A 16,308-nucleotide genomic window follows, 5' to 3' on the forward strand; every position below is an offset into this window, starting at 1 on the left:
CCAGCTGGCCCCTTTCGCACTGGATGGTCCCCCAGCCTGAGTTTCTCTGAGTGGGAAATGCAAACCACAGTCTCTGCAAGTCCACACCAGGATCTGGGTAGAGGCATCCATGGTTTGGTTCTCTGTCTGGATACAGACAGGTGGAGGAAATAGAAGCAGTGTTGGCACTGGTGATGCAGACCTTCCTAACCATAACAATAATATTATGACTCCCTCCTACAAACTCCCTCCTTCGCAGTTGCCTGTTTGCAGTCCCCTGTTTCGCTAGCTCCTATTGGTCGCTTAGCCACTGGCTTTTAAGTTCTTCCCTCCTAGGTCAGCCCTACCCCTGTCATTAATCACAGAGAGGGAGGGTGATCACAAGGCTGATTGAGGCTGATCAACGATGATCAAAGGAACAACTGCTCAAAATGGCCCCAAACATACAATCCCAATTGATCCTGTGACTGAAATAACCTGAAAGAAAAAGAAAAACACAAACAGCCAAATAAACTCACTCACCCCGAGGTTAGTACTCGCACCTTGTTTGTTCAGCAGGGGAATCTCCTTTGCCCTCTCTCAAACTCCCCTGTTTGCAGTCCCCAGCATGGCTGGGACTGGAGTAACCAGGAGCTCATCCCACAGCCAGCGCCTTGCACCGACCCCCTGCTGGGAAGGGGCTGGGAGTGGAATTTGCAGCAGGTTTTTCTCCACCTTTAAATCAAAAGTGGCTGTCTCCATGCTGTTGATTGGCAAGTCTTTGGCCGCAGGAGTCTCAGCACCTTTACTAAGGGTATGTCTACACTATGAAATTAGGTCGAATTTATAGAAGTCGGTTTTGTAGAAAGCGTTTTTATACAGTCGAGTGTGTGTGTCCCCACACAAATGCTCTAAGTGCATGTAGTCGGCGGACTGTGTCCACAGTACCGAGGCAACCATCGACTTCCGGAGCTTTGCACTGTGGGTAGCTATACCACAGTTCCCGCAGTCTCCACCGCCCATTTGAATTCTGGGTAGAAATCCCAGTGCCTGATGGGGCTAAAACATTGTTGCGGGTGGTTCATCAGGCCCCCGTTCCCTCCCTCCCTCCCTCCCTCCGTAAAAGCAAGGGCAGACAATCGTTTTGCGCCTTTTTTCTTGAGTTACCTGTGCAGACGCCATACCATGGCAAGCATGGAGCCTGCTCAGCTAACCGTCACTGTATGTCTCCTGGGCGCTGGCGGACATGGTACTGCATTGCTACATAGCAGCAGTTTATTGCCTTTTTGGCCGCAGACAGTGCAGTATGACCGGTAGCTGTCGTCGATGTAGTCCTGGGTGCTCTTTTAACCGGGCACCTGGGCAAACATGGGAGTGACTCAGCCAGGTCATTTCCCTTGTTTCGTCTCATGGCGACTGAGTCCTACCGGCAGTGCACTGTCTTTTAATTTGCAGCCAGCAGAAGACGATGGCCAGTAGTCATACTGCACTGTCTTCTGCCGAGCACCCAGGAGGTGACGATGGCTAGCGGTCGTACTGCACAGTCTGCTGCCAGCATGATGTATAAAGATAGATGAAATGGCTCAAAACAAGAAATAGACCAGATTTGTTTTGTATTCATTTTCTCCCTCCCTCCCTCTGTGAAATCAACGGCATGAAACTTTGTGACTTGCTTTCCCCTGCCCTGAGGCACAAGAATACCAAGATGAGAGCAGCCCTCACAGTTGAGAAGTGAGTGGCAATAGCCCTGTGGAAGCTTGCAACGCCAGACAGCTACCGGTCAGTCGGGAATCAATTTGGAGTGGGCAAATCTACTGTGGGGGCTGCTGTGATGCAAGTAGCCAACACAATCAAAGATCTGCTGATATCAAGGGTAGTGACCCTGGGAAATGTGCAGGTCATAGTGGATGGCTTTGCTGCAATGGAATTCCCTAACTGTGGTGGGGCCATAGATGGAACCCATATCCCTATCTTGGCACTGGAGCACCAAGCCAGCGAGTACATAAACCGCAAGGGGTACTTTTCAATAGTGCTGCAAGCAATGGTGGATCACAAGGGACATTTCACCAACATCAACGTGGGATAGCCAGGAAAGGTACATGACGCTCGCATCTTCGGGAACTCTGGTCTGTTTCAAAAGCTGCAGGAAGGGACTTTCTTCCCAGACCAGAAAATAACTGTTGGGGATGTTGAAAAGCCTATAGTTATCCTTGGGGACCCAGCCTACCCCTTAATGACATGGCTCATGAAGCCATACAAAGGCAGCCTGGAGAGTAGTCAGGAGCTGTTCAACTACAGGCCGAGCAAGTGCAGAATGGTGGTAGAATGTGCATTTGGACGTTTAAAAACGCGCTGGTGCAGTTTACTGACTCGGTTAGACCTCAGCGAAACCAATATTCCCACTGTTATTACTGCTTGCTGTGCGCTCCACAATATCTGTGAGAGGAAGGGGGAGACGTTTATGGCGGGGTGGGAGGTTGAGGCAAATCGCCTGGCTGCTGGTTACACACAGCCAGACACCAGGGCAGTTAGAAGAGCACAGGAGGGTGTGGTGCGCATCAGAGAAGCTTTGAAAATCAGTTTCATGACTGGCTAGGCTACGGTATGAAAGTTCTGTTTGTTTCCCTTGATGAAATCCCCCGCCCCTTGGTTCACTCTACTTCCCTGTAAACTAACCACCCTCCCCAGCTCCCTTCGATCACCACTTGCAGAGGCAATAAAGTCATTGTTGCTTCACATTCATGCATTCTTTATTAATTCATCACACAAATAGGGGGATAATTACCAAGGTAGCCCCGGAGGGGTGGTGGAGGAGGGAAGGACAAGGCCACACAGCACTTTAAAAGTTTAAAACTTATTGAATGCCAGCCTTCTGTTACTTGGGGAATCCTCTGGGGTGGAGTGGCTGGGTGGCCGGAGGCCCCCCCAACGCGTTCTTGGGCGTCTGGGTAAGGAGGCTATGGAACTTGGGGAGGAGGGCGGTTGGTTACACAGGGTCTGTAGCGGCAGTCTGTGCTCCTGCTACCTTTCCTGCAGCTCAACTATATGCTGGAGCATATTAGTTTGATCCTCCAGCAGCCTCAACATTGAATCCTGCCTCTTCTCATCACGCTTCCGCCACCTTTCAGCTTCAGCCCTCTCTTCAGCCCGCCACTTACTCTCTTCAGCCCGCCACCTCTCCTCCCGGTCATTTTGTGCTTTCCTGCACTCTGACATTGTCTGCCTCCATGCATTTGTCTGTGCTCTGTCAGTGTGGGAGGACAGCATGAGCTCAGAGAACATTTCATCACGAGTGCGTTTTTTTCGCCTTCTAATCTTCGCTAGCCTCTGGGAAGGAGAAGATCCTGTGATCCTTGAAACACATGCAGCTGGTGGAGAAAAAAAAAGGGACAGTGGTATTTGAAAAGACACATTTTATAGAACAATGGGTACACTCTTTCACGGTAAACCTTGCTGTTAACATTACATACATAGCACATGTGCTTTTGTTACAAGGTCGCATTTTGCCTCCCCCCACCCCCCATGTGGCTAACAGTGGGGAACATTTCTGTTCAGCCATAGGCAAACAGCCTAGCAGGAACTGGCAACTCTGAATGTCCCCTTAAGAAAAGCACCCTATTTCAACCAGGTGACCATGAATGATATCACTCTCCTGAGGATAACACAGAGAGATAAAGAACAGATGTTGTCTGAACACTAGCAAACATACACTGCAAAGCTTTGTTCTACAGTGCTTCCCGAGTACGTGCTACTGGTCTGGAGTGGTAAAGTGTCCTACCATGGTGGATGGAATAAGGCTGCCCTCCCCAGAAACCTTTTGCAAAGGCTTTGGGAGTATATCCAGGAGAGCACGAATGCCAGGGCAAATTAATCATTAAACATGCTGGCTTTTAAACCTTGTATAGTATTTTAAAAGGTACACTCACCAGAGGTCCCTTCTCCACCTGGCGGTCCGGGAGGCAGCCTTGGGTGGGTTCAGGGGGTACTGGCTCCAGGTCCAGGGTGAGAAACAGTTCCTGGCTGTCGGGAAAACTGGTTTCTCTGCTTGTTTGCTGTGAGCTATCTACAGCCTCCTCATCATTCTCTTCCTCATCCCCAAAACCTGCTTCCGTGTTGCCTCCATCTCCATTGAAGGAGTCAATCAACATGGCTGGGGTAATGGTGGCTGAACCCTCTAAAATGGCATGCAGCTCATCATAGAAGCGGCATGTTTGGGGCTGTGACCTGGAGCGGCCGTTCACCTCTCTGGTTTTCTGGTAGGCTTGCCTGAGCTCCTTAAGTTTCACACAGCACTGCTTTGGGTCCCTGTTATGGCCTCTGTCCTTCATGCCCTGGGAGATTTTCACAAATGTTTTGGCATTTTGAAAACTGGAACGTAGTTCTGATAGCACAGATTCCTCTCACCATATAGCAATCAGATCCCGTACCTCCCATTCGGTCCATGCTGGAGCTCTTTTGCGATTCTGGGACTCCATCGTAGTCACCTCTGCTGATGAGCTCTGCATGGTCACCTGCAGCTTGCCACACTGGCCAAACAGGAAATTGAAATTCAAAAGTTCACGGGTCTTTTCCTGTCTACCTGGTCAGTGCATCTGAGTTGAGAGTGCTGTCCAGAGCAGTCATAATGGAGCACTCTGGGATAGCTCCCGGAGGCCAATACCATCTAATTGTGTCCACAGTACCCCAAATTCGACCCAGCAAAACCGATTTCAGTGCTAATCCCCTTGTCGGGGTTGGAGTAAGGAAATCGATTTTAAGAGCCCTTTAAGTCGAAAAAAAGGGATTCGTCATGTGGACAGGTGCAGGGTTACATCGATTTAATGCTGCTAAATTCGACCTCAACGCCTAGCGTAGACCAGGGCTAAGCTTGTATAACAGGGGTGGGCTCCACTGAGCCCAGCAAGCCAACTCCATAGGCCTAGGCTGCAGAGGTGGCCTCTGGCTTGCTGCTGGCCACCCCTCTTGGGTCGGCACCTTCTTCCTGGTCCGGCCCCTCTTCTGTCCTCAGCAGCTGGTGCCATATTGAGCCTGGCCTGCCATGGCCCTAGAACAGGGGCGTTTGGACTGTGCAGGGCACTGATCCACTGTGCCCCAAGCTGCTGCCCATGAGGCCCTCTGCAGCTGCAGGGAAACAAGGCCAAGAGGGCAGGGGAGATCCCAGCCCTGCCCCATGCTCACTGACGTGGCTTGATGGAGACAGGAATGAGGGGGTCCCTGTGGCTGGCACATTGGCCCCTCTCCCTGCTGGGCATAGTGTAATGCATGGAGCCGCCCGCTGAGGGCAAGTCACTGCCATAGCCAGTGGGGCAGCCCCCTGCCGTCCCTGGGCAGCCTCATGGTGGGAAGGGCAGAGGTCTGTGGAGGTGTCACTCCTGCAGCCCAGTACGGGAGGGGAAAACCGGCTGCTTTCTCTCTCTTCTAGGCTGAGCTGTGTGGGTCCCACTGGGAGCAAGGCAGGGCAGGGTCTTTAGGCAGCAGCTGGGGCTTTGCGTGTCCATGACTGCTGTCAGGGTTCCCTCCCCACTCTGAACTCTAGGGTACAGATGTGGGGACCCACATGAAAGACCCCCCCCCAAGCTTATTTCTACCAGCTTAGGTTAAAACTTCCCCAAGGCACAAATTCTTTGCCCTTGGAGGGTACGTTGCCACCACCAAGTGATTTAACAAAGAATCAGGGAAAGGACCACTTGGAGTTCCTATTCCCCCAAAATATCCCCCAAAGAGGAGGCTTGATAATAATATCCTAACCAATTGGTAACAAAATGATCACAGACTCAAACACCTGGGTCTTAGGACAATAGAGAAATCAGGTTCTTAAAAGAAGGATTTTATTTAAAAAAAGGTAAAAGTCACCTCTGTAAAATTAGAATGGAAAATAACTATACAGGGTAACAAAAGATTCAAAAACACAACAGAACTCCCTCTAGGCTTAGTTTCAAAGTTACAAAAAACAGAAATAAACTCCCTCCAGCAAAGGAAAAATTCACAAGCAGAACAAAAGATAACCTAACACGCCTTGCCTGGCTTTTACTTACAATTTTTGTAATATGAGAGACTTTTAGGATGATTTATAGGAGAAGGAGTTTTCTGACCTGATGCTTCTCTGTTTCCCAAGAGAACACACAAAACAAAGCCTTCGCCCCGCCTCAAGATTTGAAAATATCTTCTTTCCCCATTGGTCCTTTTGGTCAGGTGCCAACCAGTTTATTTGAGCTTCTTAACCCCTTACAGGTAAGGAGGAATTCTAGGCCACCCTTAGCTGTATGGTTATGACAACTGTGGCAGGCCCTGTGGCTGTCCTGGCTCTATGCAGTGTGTACAGGAGGGTGAGTTCTGCAGCACCCCAATGCCCTGGCCAGGTGAATGCTGGGATGGGCCAGCTCAGCATCGTCCCCCCACTCTGGGCCTAGAGATGGTTTGGGCTGGGCTCCTGACCCTGTGACTAGTAGAAAGGGCCTGGGCATGACTTGCCCAGTTGGTTCAATTATGTCTCTTGCCCAGGTCTGCCTCCCTCCCCACAGCCTGTTCCCTAGGGCCCTGGCCTTGCCCCGTACACCTGTGGCCAGCTCCCTCCTGACGGACTGTTCCCCACATCTGCCCAGGCCCGAGTGCTGGGTCATCCCACATGCAGCAGCTGCTTGCCCTGCCTGAGCCAGTTATCACAGGTGGGCAGGGTTAGTTTATGCTCCAGTTCTGGAACCAGTGCCTAGGGAGTGACCTGTTACAGGGCTGGGCCCCCAGGACCCAGCGGTGATAATTGGACACTGCAAGAGGGAGGTTCCTAGGGTTGTGTCTGGGAGCAGAGATATTGGCTAGTGTCATTGGGTTGCACAATCCAAGCAGCGGCTGGCCAAAAGTGCTCACTCACGTAGCTGGGAGCAGCTTACACGCCAGAGGCTGAGCGTGACCAGCCCGGGAGTGGGGGTTCTCACAGCAGAGCAGGGTAAGGCTGGTTCACAGAGTTGCGGATTAGAATGACCTAGCAGATCACCGGTCCAGATAACAGCAGGGGAACATCACACCCACCCACGCCAGCTGCACAACTCCTGCCCAGGACACCACCCGCTGCCTTGGGCTCCCAGAGTCACGGCCTCTAACTATCCCCCCAATATGCACCTCAGGCCATAGGCGCCGACTCCGTGGGTGCTCCGGGGCTGGAAAAATTAGTGGGTGCAGAGCACTGGCAGCCAAGCTACCCTCACCCCTCCACTCCCCAAGCACGCCGCCTCCCCATTCCTCCACCTACCTCCCAACATCTCCTGTCACCAAACAGCTGTTTGGTGGTGCTTAGGACTTTTAAGGAGGGAGGCAGAGGAGGGGGACATGTCACGCTCGGGGCAGGGGTGGGAGCTTTGGGGAAGGGGTGGAATGGGGGCAGGGTGAGGGCAGTGCAGGGACGGGGCCAGGGGCAGGGGTGGAATCAATCACCCACCAGGAACAGTGGAAGTCGGTGCCTATGACTCAGTCCAATCTCACAGCCCTGCCTCACGCACCAGCCCCTTCATCCTCCCCGCCTCCTGCCACCAGAGTCCCTCCCGCCTCTGCCCAGCTCTGGCACGGCTCCTTGGGGAGCACAGCCTGCGGCTGCTCCAAGGGCTGAATGGGAAGCATGTCCCATCCCCGCTTGTCCGCCCCTGCAGCCACCCCGCCCCCCCGGCTGGCAGGAGCCCAAGCAGCTGCCCCATTGCAGGGGGCTGCACTCAGAGACGGGAAGGAATTCGCAGGCCAGGCAAAGTCCGCACAGAGCCAGGAACAGAGCAGGCATCTCCCTTGCCAGTAACTTCCCCACGGGCCATTGGCTAGAGCAGGAACCCCAGAGCAGGCCAGAGCAGTGGGAGCTTGTCTGAGGCAGGTGGAGGGGTGGGGGTGGGGGGTGAGCCAAGCCATGGGGCAGCCACCAGGGGTCAGGGAGCTGCATGACCAGCTGGGGGACTCAAAGACCATTTCCCCAAACACCTCAGACCCCTGCAGGAAATAATGGGGAAGCAGCAGCTCTTTCTCAGGCTCTCGTTGTCTCTCCCAGTCCTCTTGCTCTCTCGGACTCAGCTCCAATCCAGTCCGTCTCCAATCCCCCGATGGGGAACCCGATCGTGAAGACCTTCATCTGGTTGGGGACTGGAGTCTTGGAGATGCCTGGCTACCACTCCAGCGGCTCCCAGATCCTGCTATAGCCCCATTGGGGTCAGGAATCTGTTCCTTAGAGCGGTCATCCTCCTCCAGCTACACAATTAACTGTGCTTTGGTGAACTTTCCAATGCTCAATCCTCTCTTTCTGCACAGGGTTACAATGTCCTTCTTAAGGAGATGGTGATGGGCCACCACTCCGCTCTTCCCAAGTTGTTGTGGACTCACAGGCCTGTGTGCTTTCAGCTCCCCATGGTTTCCAGGGAGAACCCCTAGTGTACCAGCCCTTCTCGAGGTCACCGCCTCTTTACCAGGGTCGAGCTGCAGATTCCTCCGCCCCTGGGACCGCTCGCTGCAATCCCCAGAAGAACCATTTGACAGGTTTCAGAGTAGCAGCCATATTAGTCTGTATTCGCAAAAAGAAAAAGAAGTACTTGTGGCACCTTAGAGACTAACAAATTTATTTGAGCATAAGCTTTCGTGAGCTACAGCTCACTTCATCGGATGCTGTAGCTCACGAAAGCTTATGCTCAAATAAATTTGTTAGTCTCTAAGGTGCCACAAGTACTCCTTTTCTTTTTGTGTCTCTTTGGGATAGGATCCAGGCCCTGCTCCTGTAACTGGTTTGAATTTGAATCCAGGGAACCAATCAGTGGAGAGGGAAATGGTAAGTGAAAATGCAGATGATCTGGCTGGAAGCAGGGAGGAGGTGCTAGGCTCAGGATACCTGCCTGCCTGTAAGCAGCCCCCTGGGGCTGGGTGGGACAGAGAGATGCTTCCCACCGGAGAGGGGCCTCAGGCTGGCTCTGATGCAGTGAGGAAAGCAGCAAGCTCACTACCTACCCCCACTGGGACAGCAAGGGCAGCGCTGAGCACAGTGGGAGCTGAGACCCCAGCTGAGTGGGGGAGACACAGGCAGGGCAGGGGATCTGTTGGGAGTGGCAAGGTGCTTCGTAAGGAAAGTCTGGATGAGCCTAGGCAGCCTTGTGAGCTGATGGCTGTGTCTAGTCAGCAGGGTGGGAAGGTGAGGAGAGTGGAAGATGAGTGTCCCTGGACCTTACCTGTTAGCTGGGTGGAGAATTGGGACAGGGAAGGAAACGTGCTTGTGTCTGTCAGGGATATTGACTTGCCTATGGAGGGAGCTACCCCAGTCTCCAAGCAGTTGTCTATGAACAGCCCTGTGTGATGGGACCAGGGGAATGAGATCCCAAGCTGTGTGTCTGGGAAAGGAGAAAGTGTCTCCGGCTCTTAGATTCATAGATACTAAGGTCAGAAGGGACCATTCTGATCATCTAGTCTGACCTTCTGCACAGCACAGGCCACAGAATCTCACCCACCCACTCCTACGAAAAACCTCACCTATGTCTGAGCTATTGAAGTCCTCAAATCGTGATTTAAAGACTTCAAGGAGCAGAGAAGCCTCCCTCAAGTGACCCGTGCCCCATGCTACAGAGGAAGGCGAAAAACCTCCAGGGCCTCTCCAATCTGCCCTGGAGGAAAATTCCTTCCCGACCCCCAAATATGGCAATCAGCTAAACCCTGAGCATATGGGCAAGATTCACCAGCCAGATACTACAGAAAATTCTTTCCTGGGTAACTCAGATCCCATCCATCTAATATCCCATCTCAGGGGATTAGGCCTATTTACCCTGAATATTTAAAGATCAATTACTTACTTAAATCACATTATCCCATCATACCATCTCCTCCAAACTTACCATGTAGAATCTTAAAACCAGATAGATCTTTTGCCCCCACTGCTTCCCTTGGAAGGCTATTCCAAAATTTCACTCCTCTGATGGTTAGAAACCTTTGTCTAATTTCAAGTCTAAACTTCCTTGTGGCCAGTTTATACCCATTTGTTCTTGTGTCCACATTGGTGCTGAGCTTAAATAATTCCTCTCCCTCTCTGGTATTTATCCCTCTGATATATTTATAGAGAGCAATCATATCTCCCCTCAACCTTCTTTTAGTTAGGCTAAACAAGCCAAGCTCCTTAAGTCTCCTTTCATAAGACAAGTTTTCCATTCCTCGGATCATCCTAATAGCCCTTCTCTGTACCTGCTCCAGTTTGATAATAACAGAGCTCTAAACAGGGGAGTAACAGAGCTCTAAACAGGGAGTTTGAGTGGGAGTTCTGTTGGAGGAGAAGGTAGTTGTACTTGGTTTTGTATTTTTAGTATTTGTATTTGTGTGTGTGTAGGGGTTTTGTGCTGGGAGAGCAGCTGAGCCTGATTAGGGGGTGGGGCTTTGTGCTGAGAGAGCAGCTGAGCCCTGCCTAGGGGGTGGGGCTTCTGACTAGGGGCCCTATAAAGGCAGCCAGTCAGGCAGCGGCCCAGACAGCTGCAGCGGCACAGGAGCTAGCAAACAGAGCTCTAAACAGGGGAGTTTGAGTGGGAGTTTGCAAGGGGAGCTTGGCTTGTGGTGCTTGTTTGGGGTTTGCTTTTCTGGGGGAGGGTGGTCTTTTTGGTGTGGCTTGTGTTTCCCAGATTAACCGGATTTAGGTGGGAAGGAGATGACAGATACAGAGGCAGCTGTGGGAGTGACTCCTGCAGTGAAAAACACATTGAGGATGACAGGATGTGGAAGCTGTGGTATGTACATGATCCTGGAGGGGGGAACCGGTAAGAGTTTTGTCTGCATGAAATGCCGTCTGATAGAGCTGATGGAGGAAAAGATCCGAGGTTTGGAGATGCAGGTGGAAAGTCTGGTTGAGTTTAGGAAGGGGTTTGAGCAGATGATGGAGCAAAGATATGAGGTATCTGAAGGGAAAAGCTCAGACTCGCAGATGGAAGCAGGGCTGGGGAATTTTGAGGGGAGACTGGATGAGGAAAGTGGTCAGTGGAAACATGTGACTCAAAGAACCAGGCAGAGAAAAAGACAGGCTAGTGCAGGAGAAATAGAGCTTAGGAACAGGTTTGCAGAGTTGGAAAATGAAGAAGGGGCTCAGCAGGTAGTCGTTGAAGGTGGAAGGGTAAGGAAGAAGAGAAGAGAGGCTAGCCCTATAGAAAAAGGGGAAGAGTCAAGGGAGACTACACCAAATATGAGCCCCAGGAGGCTACAGGATGGGTTGAAGAGAATTGTAAGGGAAAATAGGAATGGAAAGAACTTGCAGCCAGAGGGAACAGGGGAGAGACTGGAGAATAACACTGTCACCAGGAAAAGGCAGGTCTATGTGATCGGGGACTCTTTATTGAGAAGAATAGACAGGCCTGTAACTAGAGCTGATCCTGAGAATAGAAGGGTGTGCTGTCTTCCGGGTGCTAAGATACGGGATGTAGACCTGAGGTTGAAAAGGATCCTCAAGGGAGCGGGAAAGAATCCCCTAATTATCCTTCATGTGGGAACAAATGATACAGCCAGATTCTCGCTGGAAAGTATCAAGGGAGACTATGCTAGGCTGGGGAAGACGCTTAAGGAAATTGAGGCTCAGGTGATCTTTAGCGGGATCCTTCCTGTTCCTAGAGAAGGGCAACAAAGGTGTGACAAGATTATGACTGTCAACAGATGGCTTAGGCAGTGGTGCTATAAGGAGGGCTTTGGGATGTATGGCCACTGGGAGGCATTCATGGACAGAGGTCAGTTCTCTCGGGATGGACTTCATCTGAGTAGGGAAGGAAATAGACTTCTAGGATCGAGGCTGGCACAACTGATAAAGAGAGCTTTAAACTAGGAACTGGGGGGAGATGGATGGGAGATGTCCAGAAAATCTCCACGCCAGATTTTAGCATTGAGAGGGAAGAAGATGAAGTAAGAAAGGATACAGCCATGGGTAGGAGAATGTATATAAGGAGCGAGGGCGGTGTGGATACTAGTCTAATAGGTTATACTGGATGTAGAATGACTGTGCCTAATAGGGTACAAAATGTGATCAAGGCCAAACAGCAAAAATTAAGATGTTTGTACACCAATGCGAGGAGTCTAGGTAACAAAATGGAGGAACTAGAGCTACTGGTGCAGGAAGTGAAACCAGATATTATAGGGATAACAGAAACATGGTGGAATAGTAGTCATGACTGGACTACAGGTATTGAAGGGTATGTGCTGTTTAGGAAAGACAGAAACAAAGGTAAAGGGGGTGGAGTAGCATTGTATATCAACGATGAGTTAGAATGTAAAGAAATAAGAAGCGATGCAATGGATAAGACAGAGTCTGTCTGGGCAAAAATTACATTGGGGAAGAAAACTAGTAAAGCCTCTCCTACGATAGTGCTTGGGGTGTGCTATAGACCTCCGGGATCTAATTTGGATATGGATAGAACCCTTTTTAATGTCTTTAATAAAGTAAATACTAATGGAAACTGCGTGATCAGGGAGACTTTAACTTCCCAGATATAGACTGGAGGACCAGTGCTAGTAATAATAATAGGGCTCAGATTTTCCTAGATGCGATAGCTGATGGATTCCTTCATCAAGTAGTTGCTGAACCGACTAGAGGGGATGCCATTTTAGATTTAATTTTGGTGAGTAGCGAGGACCTCATAGAAGAAATGGTTGTAGGGGACAATCTTGGCTCAAGTGATCATGAGCTAATTCAGTTCAAACTAAATGGAAGGATTAACAAAAATAAATCTGCAACTAGGGTTTTTGATTTCAAAAGGGCTGACTTTCAAAAATTAAGGAAATTAGTTAGGGAAGTGGATTGGACTGAAGAACTTATGGATCTAAAGGTAGAGGAGGCCTGGGATTACTTTAATCAAAACTGCAGAAGCTATCGGAAGCCTGTATCCCAAGAAAGGGGAACAAATTCATAGGAAGGAGTTGTAGACCAAGCTGGATGAGCAAGCATCTTAGAGAGGTGATTATGAAGAAGCAGAAAGCATACAGGGAGTGGAAGATGGGAGGGATCAGCAAGGAAAGCTACCTAATTGAGGTCAGAAGATGTAGGGATAAAGTCAGAGAGGCTAAAAGTCGAGTAGAGTTGGACCTTGCAAAGGGAATTAAAACCAATAGTAAAAGGTTCTATAGCCATATAAATAAGAAGAAAACTAAGAAGGAAGAAGTGGGGCCGCTTAACACTGAGGATGGAGCGGAGGTTAAAGATAATCTAGGCATGGCCCAATATCTAAACAAATACTTTGCCTCAGTCTTTAATAAGGCTAAAGAGGATCTTGGGGATAATGGTAGCATGACAAATGGGAAGGAGGATATAGAGGTATTACCATATCAGAGGTAGAAGCGAAACTGAAACAGCTTAATGGGACTAAATCGGGGGGCCCAGATAATCTTCATCCAAGAATATTAAGGAATTGGCACCTGAAATTGCAAGCCCATTAGCAAGAATTTTTAATGAATCTGTAAACTCAGGAATAGTACCGAATGATTGGAGAATTGCTAATATAGTTCCTATTTTTAAGAAAGGAAAAAAAGTGATCCGGGTAACTACAGGCCAGTTAGTTTGACATCTGTAGTATGCAAGGTCCTGGAAAAAATTTTGAAGGAGAAATTAGTTAAGGACATTAAAGTCAATGGTAAATGGGACAAAATACAACATGATTTTACAAAAGGTAGATCGTGCCAAACCAACCTAATCTCCTTTTTTGAAAAGGTAACAGATTTTTTAGATAAAGGAAATGCAGTGGATCTAATTTACCTAGATTTCAGTAAGGCATTTGATACCGTGCCACATGGGGAATTATTAGTTAAATTGGAGAAGATGGGGATCAATATGAACATCGGAAGGTGGATAAGGAATTGGTTAAAGGGGAGACTGCAACGGGTCCTACTGAAAGGCGAACTGTCAGGTTAGGGAGGTTACCAGTGGAGTTCCTCAGGGATCGGTTTTGGGACCAATCTTATTTAATCTTTTTGTTACTGACCTTGGCACAAAAAGTGGGAGTGTGCTAATAAAGTTTGCAGATGATACAAAGCTGGGAGGTATTGCCAATTCGGAGAAGGATCGGGATATTATACAGGAGGATCTGGATGACCTTGTAAACTGGAGTAATAGTAATAGGATGAAATTTAATAGTGAGAAGTGTAAGGTTATGCATTTAGGGATTAATAACAAGAATTTTAGTTATAAGCTGGGGACGCATCAATTAGAAGTAACGGAAGAGGAGAAGGACCTTGGAGTATTGGTTGATCATAGGATGACTATGAGCTGCCAATGTGATATGGCTGTGAAAAAGCTAATGCGGTTTTGGGATGCATCAGGAGAGGCATTTCCAGTAGGGATAAGGAGGTTTTAGTACCGTTATACAAGGCACTGGTGAGACCTCACCTAGAATACTGTGTGCAGTTCTGGTCTCCCATGTTTAAAAAAGATGAATTCAAACTGGAGCAGGTACAGAGAAGGGCTACTAGGATGATCCGAGGAATGGAAAACTTGTCTTATGAACGGAGACTTAAGGAGCTTGGCTTGTTTAGCCTAACTAAAGAAGGTTGAGGGGAGATATGATTGCTCTCTATAAATATATCAGAGGGATAATATAGGAGAGGGAGAGGAATTATTTAAGCTCAGCACCAATGTGGACACAAGAACAATGGGTATAAACTGGCCACCAGGAAGTTTAGACTTGAAATCAGACGAAGGTTTTTAACCATCAGAGGAGTGTAGTTTTGGAATAACCTTCCAAGGGAAGCAGTGGGGGCAAAAGATCTATCTGGTTTTAAGATTCTACTCGATAAGTTTATGGAGGAGATGGTATGATGGGATAATGGGATTTTGGTAAGTAATTAATCTTTAAATATTCAGGGTAAATAGGCCAAATCCCCTGAGATGGGATATTAGATGGATGGGATCTGATTTACTATAAAACTCTTTCCTGGGTATCTGGCTGGTGAATCTTGCCCATGTGCTCAGGGTTTGGCTGATTGCCATGTTTGGGTCGGGAGGGAGTTTTCCTCCAGGGCAGATTGGAGAGGCCCTGGAGGTTTTTTTGCCTTCCTCTGTAGCATGGGGCATGGTTGACTGGAGGGAGGCTTCTCTGCTCCTTGAAGTTTTGAACCATGATTTGAGGACTTCAATAGCTCAGACATGGGTGAGGTTTTTCATAGGAGTGGTGGGTGACATTCTGTGGCCTGCGCTGTGCAGGAGGTCGGACTAGATGATCAGAGTGGTCCCTTCTGACCTTAGTATCTATGAATCTATGAATTCATCCTTTTTAAACATGGGAGACCAGAACTGCACACAGTATTCCAGGTGAGGTCTCACCAGTGCCTTGTATAATGGTACTAAAACCTCCTTATCCCTACTGGAAATGCCTCTCCTGATGCATCCCAAAACCGCATTCGCTTTTTTCACAGCCATATCACATTGGCAGCTCATAGTCATCCTATGATCAACCAATACTCCAAGGTCCTTCTCCTCTTCCATTACTTCTAATTGATGCGTCCCCAGCTTATAACTAAAATTCTTGTATTAATCCCTAAATGCGTAACCTTACACTTCTCACTATTAAATTTCATCCTATTACTATTACCCCAGTTTACAAGGTCATCCAGATCCTCCTGTATAATATCCCGATTCTTCTCTGAATTGGCAATACCTCCCAGCTTTGTATCATCTGCAAACTTTATTAGCACACTCCGACTTTTTGTGCCAAGGTCAGCAATAAAAAGATTAAATAAGATTGGTCCCAAAAACGATCCCTGAGAAACTCCACTGGTAACCTCCCTCCAGCCTGACAGTTCGCCTTTCAGTAGGACCCGTTGCAGTCTCCCCTTTAACCAATTCCTTATCCACCTTTTGATGTTCATATTGATCCCCATCTTCTCCAATTTAACCAATAATTCCCCATGTGGCACGGTATCAAATGCCTTACTGAAATCTAGGTAAATTAGATCCACTGCATTTCCTTTATCTAAAAAATCTGTTACTTTTTCAAAAAAAGGAGATCAGGTTGGTTTGGCACAATCTACCTTTTGTAAAACCATGTTGTATTTTATCCCATTTACCATTGACTTCAATGTCCTTAACTAATTTCTCCTTCAAAATTTTTTCCAGGACCTTGCATACTACAGATGTCAAACTAACTGGCCTGTAGTTACCTGGATCACTTTTTTTCCTTTCTTAAAAATAGGAACTATTCTTTGTCTGTGGAGCAGACAGAAGGGGCCTTTCAGCCTGTGATGGTTGAGAATAGTGCAGTTGTCTCAGAGTTGGTTCTAGATTCAGCTAAACCCCAGGAAGGGAATGATCCTAAGTTTGTGTCTGCTAGGGAGAATGGCCCTGTAACTAGGTCGCATCCAATTAGTGTCTATGTAAAATCCCAGAAACCAGAC

The sequence above is a fragment of the Dermochelys coriacea genome, chromosome 1 (assembly GCF_009764565.3).
Source record: "Dermochelys coriacea isolate rDerCor1 chromosome 1, rDerCor1.pri.v4, whole genome shotgun sequence".
NCBI lineage: Eukaryota > Metazoa > Chordata > Testudines > Dermochelyidae > Dermochelys > Dermochelys coriacea.